This window comes from Lagopus leucura, unplaced genomic scaffold, assembly GCF_019238085.1.
Source record: "Lagopus leucura isolate 7727_CA_CO unplaced genomic scaffold, USGS_WTPT01 Super-Scaffold_100001, whole genome shotgun sequence".
Lineage (NCBI taxonomy): Eukaryota > Metazoa > Chordata > Aves > Galliformes > Phasianidae > Lagopus > Lagopus leucura.
Window position 1 is genome coordinate 14043911 of NW_024962262.1, and position 17377 is coordinate 14061287.

Below are 17377 nucleotides of genomic sequence, written 5' to 3' on the forward strand. Positions count from 1 at the left end.
GAAGGAAGGAAGGAAGGAAGGAAGGAAGGAAGGAAGGAAGGAAGGAAACTTGTCTCTGGTACTTAACTCAGTAGCTGAACAAAAGTACTGCAAAAGTACTGGAATATGTCTGTTGAGTAAAAATGCCTGTCATGGTAACTATTCTGAGTATAGCTGCTCTTTCATGACAACTCCTTTGAATTATTTCCATGTGAAACACAGCAGCTCTGACAGGAGCTCTTTTTCAGAGGGAGGCAATTTTCCTCATATATGACTTGTCAGCTGCTAACTGTGGGTGTGTAAATATAGCTGAAATTTGGAAATAGTGCCAATCTGGCAGAGGTTTGGGCAGTTATTTATGGCTGAATGGATGAGATTTACCAAGCTCAGTTTGATGGTAAGCATTGCAGGGCAAGTACATTAACCAAGCTTGTGTTTGTGGAGCACCTTAGCAGTTTTATATTGATTTCAATAATGCAGTTGTTTTTGAAATGGCTCTACGAGTGGTAAATAATAATGTAATTTATATAATAACTGTAACAACATTCAGAAGCACTTCACTTTCATTTTACTCCAATCTCATTGACCCTTTCTCCTCCCTTTGCATTTATGGCCATGTCCTCCCTATGTCATCACTCTTACATCCCATTTGGCGTTTCTTCTCACTCTGTCTTTCAGCTGAACTCCCACAGAAGGTGGAATCCTCCCTCCATAGCTCCAGTATGAGTGACCTCATTTGCTTGGAGAGTTTCTGCTCTAATCTCTGAACTTTTAACTTACTAATCTACTTCTGCATGCTTGTTTTGTTTTATATCATCTAGTGCCAACGTTCTGATTCATGTTGGCTCTCTGATAAGCAATCTCTCCTGGCACACTCTCTTCTCTCCCTTACTGCAGTGTGCTCTCTTTGTGCCAGCTTGCACTTTCTGTCTGCACATAGGGTCTTTCCTATGAAGCTAGTTGTTTCAAACAGATTTTAAGGTCATGAGCTAATAACTGAGAAAGGTCTTAAAAGCTTTTAAAGAGTTAAGGAGTTAGTCTTTCTTCTGTGACCTTTCTTTTTGTTTGGAAGACCTTTTCCTGAGAAATCACATTCAGATTTTTCTTTACTTTCAAGGTCATATTTTGCTTTTGATCTGAATGTTTATGGGATTTTCTCATCCAAATCATCCAGAAAAGGTGCTACAGAGCTCGATGTGCCTTTTTACATGGTTATATTCCATGCCTCAAGTGCCAGACCATTTATTTCATAAAAGTCAAATAAATGTACTTTTTATAGAATTGCAGAATCCTGGCACCATTAAAGGTTAAAAAAGACTACTAAGATCATCCAGTCCAACTGTCAACCCATCAACTGTCAATCCCTCATTCTATCTAACCAGACCAGAATTGTCTACAGAAGAACCCCCTACTTTTTACAGAAGACCTTAAAATACTTTCACTAGTCAAATTTTCTCTCCATCGCAGTATTGCAGAAGGTGCAGCAAGCTCAAGGAATAATTAGTGAAAGAAGTACAGAAGTCAGCAGAAGAAAATGTCCTACTTCAGCAGTAGCTTGTTTTAGTTGTGTCTGTTAGTATGTCTACAACAGAGGACTGTCGTTATTGGTACTTTCTCTGCTGCATACAGCAGCAAGCATATATTGAAACTTAAAGTTAGTAATTTAGCTTGAGTTGTCAGAAAGCTGGAATTTTGTATGAGCTCGCATTTTTTTTTGCAGATGTCTGTCACACACAGCAAATGTTGCTGGCTGACTGCCCTTAAAGTGCTGGGGAAAAGAGTTATTGAAAAAGGGAAATACTAATGACTTCGAGCCACTTCACATCTAATGGCTAGTGTACTTTTTGCTTCCAGGGAATGAGAACAATGAAATGTTCTTTGCCTGGTGGTGGAAGTTTTTTTTTGTTGTTATTTCTGGAGAAATATCCTATTTGGTGATTTACTCCTTTTTTTTTTTTTTCTTTTTTCTTTTTTTTTTTTTTTTTTTGTAAGTTTTCAAATCAGTAAGTGATGATGTTGGAAGTGATCATATTATTCTAAGTTTGAATCAACACACATACTGTGTTGGACAAAAAATGAGAAACTGTTCAGAAAATATGCTCTAATATGCCCTGCTGGGTTTCAATCTCTCCAGGGAGCTTCATTTTATGACTTTATCAGCTTACCTCAAAGCCACAGAATATGTGATTCACAATTTCACCATCCTATTAGTTCATGTTTCTATTGGGAAAGTGAATCAATTTCTGGATCTGAAGTGTGTATAAACAGCATCCTTTTCCTTATATTGTCAAGGGAAATCATGCAATGTCCAAAGAATAAAGATACATGGAGATACAGATGAATTCCAGTGCTGAAAGCTGGAAGTTAAGATATATCTAAATGTTAGAACTTTAATAAAAATTCGATAACCAGCATTTTGCCAGCAGTGTGGCAGTGTATTCTCCCACAGTGCTATTTGTACACAATGTACTTTGGTAGCTGGCTGCCGCAACCAGGAAAGAACAAAAGATTTAGCAAATTAAATATAAAACTTTCCACTCCTGCAGTAGAATATATAGTTATAACATATTGGTTCATGTTAAACCAAATTATGTATCAGGACATTCAGATATTTTTTTTCTGAAGCCATTGATGTGCAACCTCTGGTACAACAAGAACCGAAACACTTCAGGTTCAATAATGAATTTTGATGAAAAATCTTTAAACAGAAAAAGACATCCAAACTAAACAGGTCTAGCATATAATTAATCTTTCCCCTCTTCACACCATCCTTATTATTCATTCAAGTACATATAGAAAATAAGGCAACAGACAGAAGTCCTTTGAAATAGATGATAATCTGTCAGCTTGGCTGGAGTTTGAGCAGCGACTGTATATAATGTGTTCTGCCTTTAGAATAAGCATTTTTTGGGTTTCTTAAGTATTGATGGAAGATATGATATACAAGAAGAAACTGAGGCAACTGTGTCTATTTGGCCTTAGGAAAAAAAAACCCAAAGAAAGATCAGAATGCTATAAGAAAATGAAACCAGACATTTCCTAGGGGAGGAAAATGGTGGGAGAATGAATGAACTTATCTTGCAGTGTGGGAAATCCCAGCTGGATAGAGGGTAAAAACAAATTGCAGCGAGGAGTTCAAACACTGGAGCAGGTTGTGCAAAGAAGCTGTGAACTCTGTTTACAGGAATTCAAAATCTGGTAGTCTTGAGCACTCAGGTGGTCTCTTCCAGTGAGGGATTGTACCAGATGACTGCCAGTGGTGCCTTCCAGCCTCCTTTCTTTTGTGCTTCTGTAAATGCTGTTCATTTTAGGTACTCTGTTGTTTTCATACAACTTTTAAATCAAAGTTGAACTTTTCAATGTGTTTTCAGAGACTACTGGCTTTGCTCTCCTTTCCTTGCACAAATGAGAACTGGAAAGGCTGTTAAAGAAAGGATCCAGTGTACTGAAAAATCACGAACTTTTCTCTGGGTCTGTGCATTTTATACATTTGGTTTATAATACCAGGCAGAAAACGTGTCGAAAGCTCACTGCTTTTATGAGCTATCTGTTTCTGTGAATATTACATAAGGGCCGCTCCGAAAGTAATGCCTCCTATTTTACGATGTTGGCCTAAGACATTAGAAGCAGATGTTGGTGGTATAGCAGTAGAGGTTGAACCTTCCCAGAAATTTTCCATTACTTTTTGTTACTGTGTGACAGATGGCAGCTGAGAGGCAGTCTGACAGAATGGTGTCTGATGTGGAATCTGAAGTGGTGATCTGAAGTGTGTTTGAAGAAAAGGTGTGTCATTGAATTCTTCCATGAAAAACAAATGGCACCCATTGATATTTATTGATGCTTGATGAATGTTTATGACCAAACAGTGAATGTGAGCACAGTGAAGTGACGGGTGGTACATTTCAGTAGTGGTGACAGTGAAATGAAAGACAAGTCATGTTCCAGATGACCACCTATGGCTGTTACATCGTGCAGTGAAGAGCTCAGTGATCAGCTCATCAATGTGGATTGGCTAGTGGTGGTTGCTATGGTAGAAAACAGTGTTTTGTTGCTGAAAATTTGCTGCTATAAAATAATGTCATTATGCTCTTTGTATCAGTTGTAGTTTCCAAGGAAATAAATAGAGGCATTACTTTCAGAGAGACCTACACATATTTGTGGTGTTCTCATTGTGGTGGACAAAGCAAATAGAAATATTCTGTTGCTATTTGGAATATTAAAGCATGTCTGCGTTCACACTGAAAATAAGCTTTAGTGTAATAAGAGTTATTGTTGCCACAGATAGATCTGCTTTCCTGTATAGATATAAGCATCTCTTCTTGCTTCATCTGTCAATCTGTATCTTTGTGGAGATAAGCCTTTTGCACAGCATGCTTTTGCAAAGCCTTAGCTGCAGAAAATTTTCTTTGGCAATCTCTTAAAGTCAAGACTTTTTACAATTCTTCAAAAGCTGACAATTAAGTGTTGCTGTTTGAAAGGTATCAATGTTTTCACTATTTTTAGTGAAATATCAGAGTTTTAATTTTCAAATTCTATAGGTATACATTTCCATTTGAATTAAAAAAAAAAAAAAATCAGGCTAGACCATTTGTAATCTTTTAAACAACATCAACATGTGATACCTAATCAAGTGAAATTTTCCATTAAACAAAAAGTTTTGATTTTGGTCTATAATTTTGGCCCAGTGAAGTCTGGTGAAGCAAACTTTGTGTCAGAATTTTATATAATGTGGGAGAAGAACTTTTTATCCAACATATAATGTGTTTTATAGTACATTATAGGAAAAGGTGGGATGTGAATATGGAATGTGTTCAAACGGAATTTGAACGTTGCGGGTTTTATATGGACTGTGATAGATCTGCTCTGTAGTAGAAGTCTGAAAATAGCACAGATATGAGTGATTAAGAGAAAAAGAAAAGAAGAGCTGAAACATCTTTAATTCAATACATTCAACTGGGCTGCAATCATGAGAGACACTCTGGTAATACCGCTGGTAAATGCAAAATATCCTGGGAAATCAGGGACAGTCAAAAGCATTAACCTGCAAAGGGAGCTTCTGTTTTTTCTAAGGTTAGAGCCAACTGAGTAAATGTTGGTGTACTTCCATGAAAAATGAAATAGAACCTAGCACAGAAGCAGAATAGTTTACTGTGAATACTGTGCACAGTTATTTCTGTTTACCACTTCATACTGTGATTCCTGTTGAAACATCTGTATTTATAACTAATATTTAATTTCTTTATATGGGACGTGTCTTATGCAGTTCCACCTTCCTGGGGAGACAGAAAAAAAAAAAATAATCCCGTGAAAATTCATGTTTCCTGCAAGACAAATGTACAGGAAAGCCAAATGGGATTCATCAGTATTATTTACTTAGTCAGCAGGGCTGTTTATCAGAAACATATACAGATCATTCTAAGCTTATCAAGGACAAAGAAATAATTGTGACCAGACTGGTTAAGTGTCACTCTTCCTTTCTTTCTGAGCCCTGGCTTACTTGGCAATGGTATAAAGCTTTTGAAGAATAAAGCTTTGGCTTAACAAAATAAAATGTTTTGTGTAGTTTAACTGTGGGCAGCCAAGATTCTAATTTTTGAGACTGGAGCAATTTGTCTTCTTCCATGAAGCATTTCATGGCAATAATGTTGATGCGTTACACACACAGTTTACTATTGGTCAAGGACTGCTTTAAATTGTATTTCAACAACTTTTTGTCTAACCTGCTTGTTGAGCAAAAATTAATGACTGTTTCGTTTAGAGTGGTCTGCCATACAAGCTATCTATGTGCTTTAACCCTTTAGTAATGATTGCATAGAATTGCAACATTCACAAGAAGTTCCAAGTTACAGCTGGTGAAGGTTGGTACTAACTCAGAATTACAACATGAGGAATTTGCTAAAGCAATGGATTTAGTCCCTCTCTGAAAGTTTTCCCCTATATTATTATAATAATAGCAAACTTCAGATGAGATGCAGGCACTCCTGCTTTTTCTTAAAGGTGAGCACATAGAATGGCTGCTTAAATAAAAATATGCATATATGTGTACCTGTACCTTCCAAAGGCTAGAGTTATCCACATGTCCTTAGGGAGAAAGAGTCACAGGCTGTCCAGCTTTCCTCTTTCTTTCCAGTGTTTTACAGGAGACATGTTTTCTAGAGGTGCTTTATTTATTTTTATTTTGTATTTCTTTTCCAGGTGATGTGAGGATGGATTTTATTTTTTCCCCTCTTTTTTTCTGTTTGCTAACCCTGAGGGTCTGACGATCATCTGTGTGTTGTCTGCTCATTGCTTTTCTGTAGAATTAAATTCTTTCCACTGCTTGTTCACCAGCTGCATTGCAGGGTGACAATGTCTCCTCAGCACACCCTTTCTGTTTGTGATCATTCTTCAGGAATACCCTTCTGAGACTGTATGTATGCAAAATATTTATGAGAGCTTCTCCGAAAGTATCGCCTCCTGTTTTATTATGTCAACCCACAATGTCAGAGGTGGTTGTTGGTGGTAGGCCATAGAGGTTGAACCTTCCCACTGGTATTCCATTACACTTTGTTGCTGTGTGACAGATGACAGCAAAGGGGCAGTCTGACAGAATGATGTTTGACGTGGAAGTACGTATGAAGCAACAGAGTATCACTAAATTCATCCATACAGAAAAAATGACACCCATTGACATCAACACTTGCTGCATGTTTATGGAGAATGGTGGATGTGAGCGCAGTAAGGTGGTAGGTGGTGCATTTTGACACTGGCAGCAGTGACAGTGGTTCACTACCATTGGTGCAGATTTTTATGAGGATGGCATGCGGACTCTTGCTTGTTAATGGCAAAAAATGCATAGCTCATGGTGGTGACTATGTTGAAAAGAACTGCTTAGTAGCTGAGAATTTGATCTGTCAAATAGTGCTCCTTGTATATGTAGTAGTTTCCATGGAAATAAATAGGAAGTATTACTTTCAAAGTGACATACATGTATACCTTCTCTTGCATGCTATGGGGTTCATTTTGGGTATAACGCTGTGGCTTTGAGGAGGTGATTGCTTCAATATGGGGCCACATTTTACGAGAGGCTGACCTATGTAAGGTTGGTAGCACTTAGCACACCTTGGCTTGTTAGAGATGAACACCTCATAACAAGAAATTACGCTGCCACACGCAGCAATATTACACACAGCAAATTTGTGATTGATACAAGATGGGGAGTTAGAGATTGTAATAGTACTAACGAGATATATAATAATGCTTTAAGCACAATTTTAACCATATTTAATTAAGTGGAGCAGTAGATTAATAGATATCACCTTAACTAAACCTGCAGAGAAGATTTGTACAATATATGTGCTCATTATTGCTGTGTTGATTCTACTGTCTGTGACTGACTTGGAGATAGGGTGAGTGACCTGGCACTGATTTAAAAGGGCTTCACTTACCGGCTGAACTTTACATTGTCTCCAGTTCTCCTCTGATGCAGGCGGGGGAAAGTGTTGCATCTTCTCAGTGCCACCACATGGTTCACTGGGAGGGGAGAAGTGACATACCAAGATATCACTGTGCCATTCCACTCTGCACGTCACAATTAAAGAAACGTGAATCATTTACTTGAGAAATTCAGCTTTTTGTTCTTCTTATGGAGGTATTGTCTCTTGTTTATTTTTTCTTTGAATTGCCTGATGGCAGATTGCTCTCAGCACCTCCATTGCTGGCAAATTATAATTAGGTAGCACACAGTGCTAGCTAAGGAAAATGTTGGGAGCCTATTCCATCACTGGAACTGGTTTAATTATCTTTATGTGCTGGCTCCAAAGAATTCTGGGAGCCCAGCTTCCCTTGCTTTGTCAAGCTGTGTAAATCCCACATCAATTATACCTCCTATTCTGGAAGCAAATCGCAGAGTGTACAAGCTTCACATTTCCTTTGCATGACTATTTGTAGGAAGCAAACATAAAAGGAGCTTGTGTTCAGACACAATAAATTCATTGTTAATTTGAAGTGAATATTTATAACTTTCTTTTTACTCTTTGCCTGATGCCACTAGCAATTAATTTGGTGTTCAACTAATTCTGCCCAGCCTATGCCAGATCAGAATTTTTTGTCCCCAGCTTTCCAATGTATTTCCTACTCAGTATTTCATTCTTAATGCCTTTTTACCTTGTTTATTGGAAACAGGTTTTTAATTATTTTTCAACAGTGTTGGAGTCCTGATGAGCAATTGTTGGATATGTTAGAAAGAGACATTCACCTGATTAATGTGAAAGTTAACTGAGCAACAAAATTGCCTTGTGAAGAAGCAGCTGTGCACAGAGTTGGAGATGTAAGCAACTTTGAAGGAATCTGAAGAAAATATTTAAAGAAAGATTACTTAAATAAGGTGGCCAGCAAGCTGAAGGTTGAGTATAAATGTACTGTTTGCTGGTCAGCTGGTTGATTGCGCTGCTAGTTACGTGCGAAAGCACACGCACATATAGGTATTTATTAGGAGACAGATTATGTAGGCTTGACTGAAAGCAGAGTGACAGGGTATTCAAGGACAAAAAAAAAAAAAAAAGACTGATGGGTCCTTCAGGTGTGTGCTGGAGATGAAATTGTGCTGCAGCCAGCATTTTAATTGCATGCAGAGTTGGCTTCTGTGCTAATGTGTGCTCTTAGAAACAGATCCATCCTTTGGGGGATAGGTCTTTTCACAGTGAGAGGAAGGGAGGAGAGAAGTTTGACACTTATTGCTGGAGTAGAGCTCACACTGAGAAAATTTCTCATGCTATTGACTCTTATCAGCAGCAATTAGGTTCTCTGTTTGCAGGCTTGTGGTCAGCTTAAGGAATCATACCAGCATGATCCCCACAGGGTTTTATTGCAAGATAGTTCTACTCACGTATTTGGATGTCATTTTCCCTCCTCAGTGTTTCAAAGGGCGATGTTGCAGTGGGACTCCAGCAGAAAATCTTGGCTAGGTCACAGGATTTCATCCATGTGGAGGGGGATAGCATACATGGAGAACCACAAGAAGATTCATGGAGACACTGCACAGTCACACTCTAAAGTGGCCAAATAGTAAAAGCTTGAGTGCTAGAAGGAACACAGCTCAACTGTTGTACTGAACTGTGTGGCTTCCAGCTTTGCACTGGTCATATGGCAGCCAGCCATATGGCAGCCAGGCACAGTCATAGAATCGTAGAATCATAGGTGGTTTAGGTGGGAAGGGAACTTCAAGGATACCCAGTTGCAACTCCCTGCCATAGGCAGTAGCACCCACCAGATCAGGCTGCCCAGGACCCCATCCAAGCTGGCCTTAAATGCCTTGAGGGATGGGTCATCCACAGCTTATTTGGGCAAAATGTTCCAAAGAATATGGTGGCTGTCTCCTCACACGACTAGAAACACAGAAAGTCGTGGTATGGTATAAAACATCCCAGTCACAAACTTACTGCCACAGTTATAGTCCAAGATGACCCTTCTGCTTTCAAGCCAAAGCTGATGGTTTTCTGTTCCTGCTCACTCTTACATTATTGAAGGCAGGAGCTTTTCTTTCCAAAAGGAAAGGTGAAATGGCTTTTTGTATATAACATTGCATTCTTTCTTGCATGCTTTTCAGGAGATGAGAGCTGTTCAGATTAAAAAGGACCCAGCTTGGGCAAACGAATGGCTTTATGTGCCATGCAGTAAGTTTGGGAGTGAAGGGTATGGAGAAGACTAGGCAGATACTTTGCCAAGATGAAAACTAAGTGAAAATGGGCCAGACACTGGGTTTTTAAGAGATTTTGAAGAAAATAGAAAAAATAAGAAGGCAATTAACTAATACGCATTTGGAAGAGCAAAATGTTCTTGTGAGTGACAAGCACACTGCAGCACCTTCATTGTTTCATCTTGCCTCCATTGCGACAAGTAGCTTGGAAAATTCTTTGCAAAATGCAATTCCTTGCCTGGAAGGAATCATGACGAACATATGTATTACTTTAATTATGATTTGCATGCTTATTTCTAAACCAGGAGGGATGCTGGTCTGGTGGTTAGGTAATCACGCTGCTTGCTTTCTACCCGTGCTGTCCTGCCTTATTGATTTAGCTGATGTGATTTCTGGGGCTTGTTTCTTGGGTCAGTGGTGCTCCAGCCTTCCTGGGCCATGTCACCTCATTTGATTATGAAGACTTTGTCTTGCTTGGCTTGGAGGAAACATTTCTGTTGATGTTTGGATGAGGGCTCTAATTGTTCTCTTTCATAGAGCACTTTTTTAGAGCTCCCTTGCAGTGTAGTCAGGGCTCTGGAGCCAGTTCTGTGCCATACAGAGCATTTTGGGTTGCCTTGTGGGAGCCTAAGACAGCCTCCAGTTCATCAGGGCAGCCAAGAACATGCTTATTCTCTGCCTGTTCAACAAATGCTTTAAACATAAACATACTTCAAAGTGTTTTGCTATACATGGGTGAGCTCCAAAATGTGCTGTGGTGCTTTGCTAGATAAGGATCGGTATTTCTCCCTGAAAGAGCTCGTTATAAGACAGACATGTTGGCACTGTTTGTGCTTTTAGGCGAGAGGCTTGACACCTTGCTGTCTTCATGGCTGCTAAAGTAGACAAACACAGAAAATATTTTAATAGCTTCCTGACATGTAAATACAGATTACTTGGAATGGTAATTTGCCCATGTATTACAAATTAGTGCTATCAATTTAAACTATGTGATAGCAACCACTGACATTAATCTCCTTTTCTTTATTGTTCAAAAAAGAATAAAACTCATTTGCTTTAAATGTGTTTTTTTTCCTCTCTGAAGCTGCTTAATGCAAACTACTTTCACAAAGAATATACTGAACAGTTGAGTCCATGTTCTTATTTTCTTATGTACAATTTAAAAAGCACATGAAGATGAAAGAGTTGCAGTGGTATACGTTATGTGTTCCAATGAAAGGAGCTGTCCTGATATATTTTTTTTAAGAAGATCTAAAAAATTTCTGAGGGTGAATGCAAATAATGTTATACTTTCACCTTGGAAAACTTTGGGAGCTTAATGTAATTTAAGAGCCAGCCATTCGGATGCATTTTCAACTTGCTGTAAACCTAAAGCTGTGTGGCTGATAAACAGCGACAGAAGAAGGAGATGATCCAAAACACATCCAAAGCATCCAGGCCTGCGTGCAGCAACTTCTATTTAAATCACATGTGGAAAACTATCAAGCCTGGGTGTTTAAAATGCCTGAGACAGAATAGTGCGTGAAGCAGAAGCAATAGCCAAGGTTTGTAAATCAAGTCTTGTCTGATACCTGTATATGCATACATGTGTGTATATACTTGTACACATTCATCCATAGATGTATTCATACAGTGTACAGTGCGTTCAGATCTGATACAGACGTGTGAACAGCAGCAGTGATGTTCCCTTCTGAGCAGTTGTCCCCAGATTTAGCAGTCCTGTTCACAAAGCTCAGTCCTTCACCAGCATTGTGCTGGCAGGGAAACTTGGCATCATTTCCTTCTTTCTAAGTAGGGCCCGTTTCTTAATTTGCTCGACGCAGATACAGTCCCAGTGGTCTCTGAAAGGGATCCAAATCCCTCCTTACCATCTTCATCCCTTATTTTTTTTCCAGGTGAACACTGCAACTCTCTCAATAAAATAGATGGGTATTTTTATTTCCCAGACACAAGTCTGACTATTTCTGGTAGGAGGCACATAACAGAAATGTGTTTGCCAAGTGCTGCTGCCTCTTTCCTCGGTTATGGGAAAGCATTTTGTTGAAATGGGAAAACCAAACGCATAGAGCCCGCCAGCTCCACGCGCCTCTAGTCTGCAAGCATCCCACCCGGGGACGTGGGCTGTGTTGCAGACCCGGGGGGGGCCGGGTGGAGTGGAGCCCTTTGTTGAAATGTTGGCAGCACATCACTGGACTTGTCGCCGTTACAGATGGAGCGCTTTGCCGAACAGATGGATTCTCAGCTTTTGGAAAGAAAGGGAAGGTACTTGATGTACCACGGTGGGAAAGGAGGGGGGATCCTCCGGGCATATGGGAAGGCAGGGAAGAAGGCACGTTCTGCACTTCTTGGTGCACTTGGAGCCTAGCAACATCTCTCTGGCAAACTTGCTGGGAATGTGTAAGCACAGCATTCTATGAGAGGGCGAAGTGACTGTACCAGACGTGGAGGAAGTAATTTGCACAGGGGCACTGAAAACGAAGGCAGAGCCCAGGGAAGCCAGTTCTGGTGGGCACCCAGCTCAGGCTAGGAATTGGGCAGGGGCATAAGCACAGCCCATGATGCTGGCACACGACTGCTGGCAGCACAGCATAGCTGTGCCAGAGGACCAGTTAATATCTTAAAATCTATTGTGTTACCACTGTGAAGGCAGGAATCCCTGTTTTACCGCAGTTTCATACAGTAGTAGAACCTCGAAATCACTAAGGCTAGTAAAGACCTCTAAGATCATTTAGTCCAACAGTCCAACTATCACCAACATTGCTCACTGACCATGTCCCTCAGTGCCACATCTGCACATTTCTTGAACACCTCTAGAGATGGTGACTCCACCATAGGGCAGCGTGTTCCAGTGCCTGACCACTCTTTCAGCTAACTTTTTCCTGATCTCCAACCTGAATTTTCCCGATGCAACTTGAGGCCACCCCCCCTCTCCAACTATAGCTAGTTTCTAGCCATAGTGAGGTGATTTGTACAACAGCATCATTCAGGGACCTTATTGCTTCTTCTTCTCCTTCTCTTCCTTCCCTTCCCATTTTGTTTATACCTCGCTTCCATCTTAATTGCAAGTGCAAGATCAATTCTGTGCAGCACCCAGAAGCCTGCAGCCCTGCCTGGAAATGATGTTATCTGTTCCAATATTTACTGCTAAAATCTTCATGAAATTGCCAAGTGGAGTGTGATAAGGAAGCAGCACGAACTGGAAGGATATTTTGGTATTGCATGTTAACTCTCTGCAACTTTTCAGTTTACACATGCACACACATACATATAGAGTTAGCACAAATATTTTACTTTATTGTGGTAGAGTATAGGAGATGAGAACCTTGGACTTCAATCTGTATTTTTACTTCTTATCTTAATTAGACAATTTCAACATCTCTTGAATGCAAGCATAAAACATATCTAGCCATAGTAAGGACACCAAAGGCCTTGGAAATCTGAATTTTCCGATGAAAAAAAAAAAAAAAAGGATATAATAAAGGGCGAAAATGTCAAGGTTCTTGTAAAACATGATTTTCTGCTGAAAGCAGCTATGCAAAAAACACATCACGTTCTTAAATAGTGGATCTGGCTTTTGTTCGTAGTCAGGGTTATGTCTGCAGCAACTGAAATGTCAAAAGTCTTTTTTTCCTGAAAAATAGAGTGAACTGGATTACATACCCACCTGTGCATCTACTGTGCTCCATTGTGTCGGACAAAAATTTTCAGGGAGTCTCTGAGATAAAATAAACCAGGAATCCCATCATTGAATTTTAGTACTAACATTTTTCAGATTGTTGTATCTGGATCTCTGCCAAGTTTCAGTCCTATCATAAATTAATTCCAACCCACACAAAAGAGAAGGAAAGGAAAAAAAAAAAAGAACAACAACAAAAAAAAAAAATCAAACAACTTCCACAAGGCAAAAACACTGGGCAAATTTTATGGGGAAACAAGTGGCCAAGAATAATTAATTGGAGAAATAATTATCTAAAGTGTGTGAGCTCCTCTCTCTAATTGGAACTTTATAACAGTTTGCTGCTTTATTGAGCAGGGTACTGAACCCTATTGAAATGAATACAAAGTTAAGATGTTACTTACATGTGATTTATTTCTTCTCACAGCCAGTACTGCTATTGAACTCACTTCCCCCTCTCTGTGGCCAAATCTAATCTGGCTGCCAGAGGACTTGTGAAATTCATGGTGGGGATGAGCCAGGGTCTGTTTTTTGCATTGTATGTCTGGCTTTATTCAATCTCTGGTCACCCTCAGAGAGTAAATATCTCATATGTTGGACAGGTGAAAGGTTTCATTCAGCTGCAGATCTGCTTCCAAGGCAACCAATTCCTGTCATTTGAACAGTTTAAACATGCTAAAAACAAAGCCTTCTTTCTGGTTTTCTTCTTTGTGGTTTTACACGGAAAGCTTCATCCATCGCCCTCCTGCCCCTTCTACAAGCAGATACAGAAAATCTAATAGCATTAGCAAGTAATTCTACACCATTTATAAATGTACTCCCTCTTCCAGTTAAGATAGTATGATGCCATTTTATTTTACAAGCATAAAATAAGTATCAAGAATTAAGAAATTGGCCAGGTTAGCATCTATGAACACTCTGTACACAACAAATGTATGCAACTGCAACAATACACTATGCCTTATAGTATGATTACTCATTACAAAGGGTTTTTCCCAGTAAAGTTCTCAGTAGTTCTGTTACAAAGTTCGTTTGGAGGAACAGTGCCCCATTTCTTTCTCTGAGGAAAGTTATTTAGAGGATTGCTAGCAGACTATTCCCCACTATCTGATTTCTGCCAAGGTAGGCACTTATGAAGATCTTCCAGCAAATGTTTGCTATATCCTTTTACTGAATGGGATCTTCTAAAGGTTGGCTTTGCTCCTTTTTCCCCTGCGTATCTCCAGATGCAATGTTGAGCTGCCTTCCCTGCCCTCATGCTGTCCTCACATCCGGACTGGGTGGCTCACATTCTGCCCCATGCCTCCTTTGCTCCCTCCTTGAACAGCACTTCTCTTTCCTGACAGGGAATTGGGATGAAATGGGAAACGGATTGGAGAAGTGGTGGAATGTTGATAGGAAGAGGTACAGGTTGTGACAGATATTGCTGTGCCTGGCAGTTCTGTGGCTGATTCCTAATAACTAAACAGCACCTGACCTCACAGCTCCCCTCCTCCTGCTCCTAGGCATGTAGGTCTTAGCCAGCAGGTCTCTGGTTAACCCCACCTCACTCTGTTTATTTCCTGCCATTCTGCAGACACACCACTGAGCGTTAAGTATGTGAACTCAAAGACGCTCTCTGTCTACCATACGGTCTTAATAGCAAACCATCACAAGCTGGCTTTCTCCAGGCAGAGTTGTTTCTGCCTAAGAAATATAGGCTTCAGGAGCATGCCCTCTCTCTCACCCCTTTCAGATTGCATTAAAAGCATCCACTTCAGGAAACTACAACTGTGTTTATTCGAGTGTTGAATTTGGAAGTAGTACCGGGATCCCTGCCACTGCACACTTGAACCATGAAGCCCAGGTCAGTTCCATTTTTTGGTTTTCATGCACTGACACAGCGCTGCGGTGTTTTGAGCTTCCAGGACTCAGTGGGAGAAATGCAGAAAATATCATATTTGGTTTTATAACCTTACCTCTTGTTTCTTCTTTTTTTTCCCTCTTTGTACTACTAAACCAAAATGTCGGGGTGGCGTGTCAGTAAACACAGTGTGTTCAAAAAGGATCATGCTGACAGGCTTGAAAACTAAATGCTCTCTTTTAAACAAGAAGGAGCAGCTCCCATTTTCCTGACTGCCAACCAGGCTGTCCCTGGACCTGAGGGGACAGCTGTGCTTAAACTGCCTATCGCTCTGTCACTGTGACTGCCAGCAATCACACTGTATAACGCAGTCCCAGGCTGTGGGAGGATAACAGGTTTCAATCACTGTGCACTGAGGTTGACTTTGTGACTCAAAGGCTGCTGACTCAATACCCTGTTAGTTTTTTCAGTGTGTCAACCCCTGTTCTACCTTCCAGCCTTTGGTGGCATTAGGGATTTTGTGTGTTTGTCAGATTGCTAGGGAGGAAGGTGCAGGAGCAGATATTGATGGACATTACTCCCGTTGCCTTGGAGTACTTTCTGAGGTGGCTTTGGTAGTAAGCCTATGCTACACTTCAGATTCCAAATTTCACCCCAACTGAGTTTGCATTTCTGAAATTTCATGGATGTAGACTTTTACTGCAAGATGGATTTGCACAGGGAGAGTCAAAGGTAACAGGATTTGGTACCTGCAGTGTTTGTTTCTCCCAAATACATGTTGATTGACTATTTGAAAGCACAAGTCTGCCAGTCTGCCTACAGGGGAGACATCAACAATGCTTTTTGCAGAGAAATTTGTGGATGTTTTACTGTGGTGCCTATGTGGATCTTGCTTCTCTTTTTTTTCTGTTGTGTGCTCCTCTGTGGTTTTGGTGTTGCTGGGAACGTTCTTGGAATAAGAGTTCCTCTGGATGGAACTTATCTCTCTGTCACTTTTTCATGCTTCATGCAATGGGTGAAGGATAATCTAGAGCACATTGAAACATGATCTTTTCATGACCAAGAAAGTAGCCCTCAGTTTGAGCCATTCTCCCCATCAGTCTTGACCAGCCATCTGCAGAGCAAAACGTAATGTCCAGACTCAAGTCTTCAGCTCTTCTCTTGCAGTTACACTGCTTACAGGTTTTCTTTCTTTTCAGCTTTTCTTTTTTTGTGTCTTTGTTCCTTGTCTAATTATTTCAGGTGAACCCTACAACAGCTGAGTAGAATACAGTAAGGGCAATACTCTGTGATCTTCTCATGGCAGGAAAATTTGCATGAAAAGATAAATATCTTTTTTAGGTATTGTATTTACAGAAGACAATGGAGAGATAAGTTTTGAGTGACTGAAAGTTTTGTAGCTGCACCATTAATGTTTAATTACCTTTGGCAGCCAAGAAATGCCTTTCTGGATTAACCAGACACTCTGCTTCAGGGATATGCATAGGTGGCAGAAAGTGATAAAGCCGGTGAAACCGCACCTCTGGGAACATGTAATGGGATCTTTCCTGTGATATGCAAATGATGCTGCCAAGTTGCTGTATAAACAATTCATGGGAGAAGTGGTGAGAGCTAGTTAAATAGCTGGATCTCATATCAAAGAAAAAATCCATCACTGAGAATGGAAAAAATGCATAAAAAGAGTAGTTTGGGGTGTTTTTTTTTTTTTTAATAATATCCTCTGCCCAAAGAATTTAGTTGCACTAAAGAGTAAATAGCAAATGTTTTATCATAGTTATTGCCATTCACAGTAAAGGAGTGTTTTGGAATCCAGTATGCACGGATTTTACAGCAAACAAGACTTTCTCTCTTATGTAATATAACCAATAGTGTTACTCTTTCTTTCTTCTTCTTTAAGTGAGGAAAAAGATTACTAAACAAATGCTAAATTGGTTAACCTTCAGGCAGAAGACATGCACTGCTTACTTTTCAGTGATAAATCCAATCCTGTCATTTCTATTCCAGGCATGAGCAATGATCTGAGGCATCCTAGCAAAACATATTTCAGGGTCACATGCAGTCACAGATCGATGAGTGTGCAGAAATCTTATTGATGCTAGCAGAAGTTGAGCTCATGCATTCAGTCTGGATTTCCACTTTTGGTGTTTCATGCCGTACGAGGAAAGGATTCCAGCTAATCACACACCTCCAACAAATCAAAGAT

General features: G+C 40.0%; 1 protein-coding gene across 7 annotated transcripts in view; it reads left to right on the forward strand.

Moving 5' to 3' along the window:
- The window catches only part of ENOX1 (ecto-NOX disulfide-thiol exchanger 1), a 365715-nt gene that overhangs the window by 192982 nt on the left and 155356 nt on the right, over nucleotides 1–17377 (forward strand). The window contains exon 1 of one of the 7 annotated variants that reach the window (XM_042867021.1): nucleotides 15124–15177. The exons of the other annotated variants lie outside the window; for them this stretch is intronic. The gene's annotated coding sequence lies outside the window, so the exon portion shown is untranslated. Of the gene's footprint in view, nucleotides 1–15123; nucleotides 15178–17377 lie in introns of those variants that run through there. 7 annotated transcript variants of the gene reach the window in all.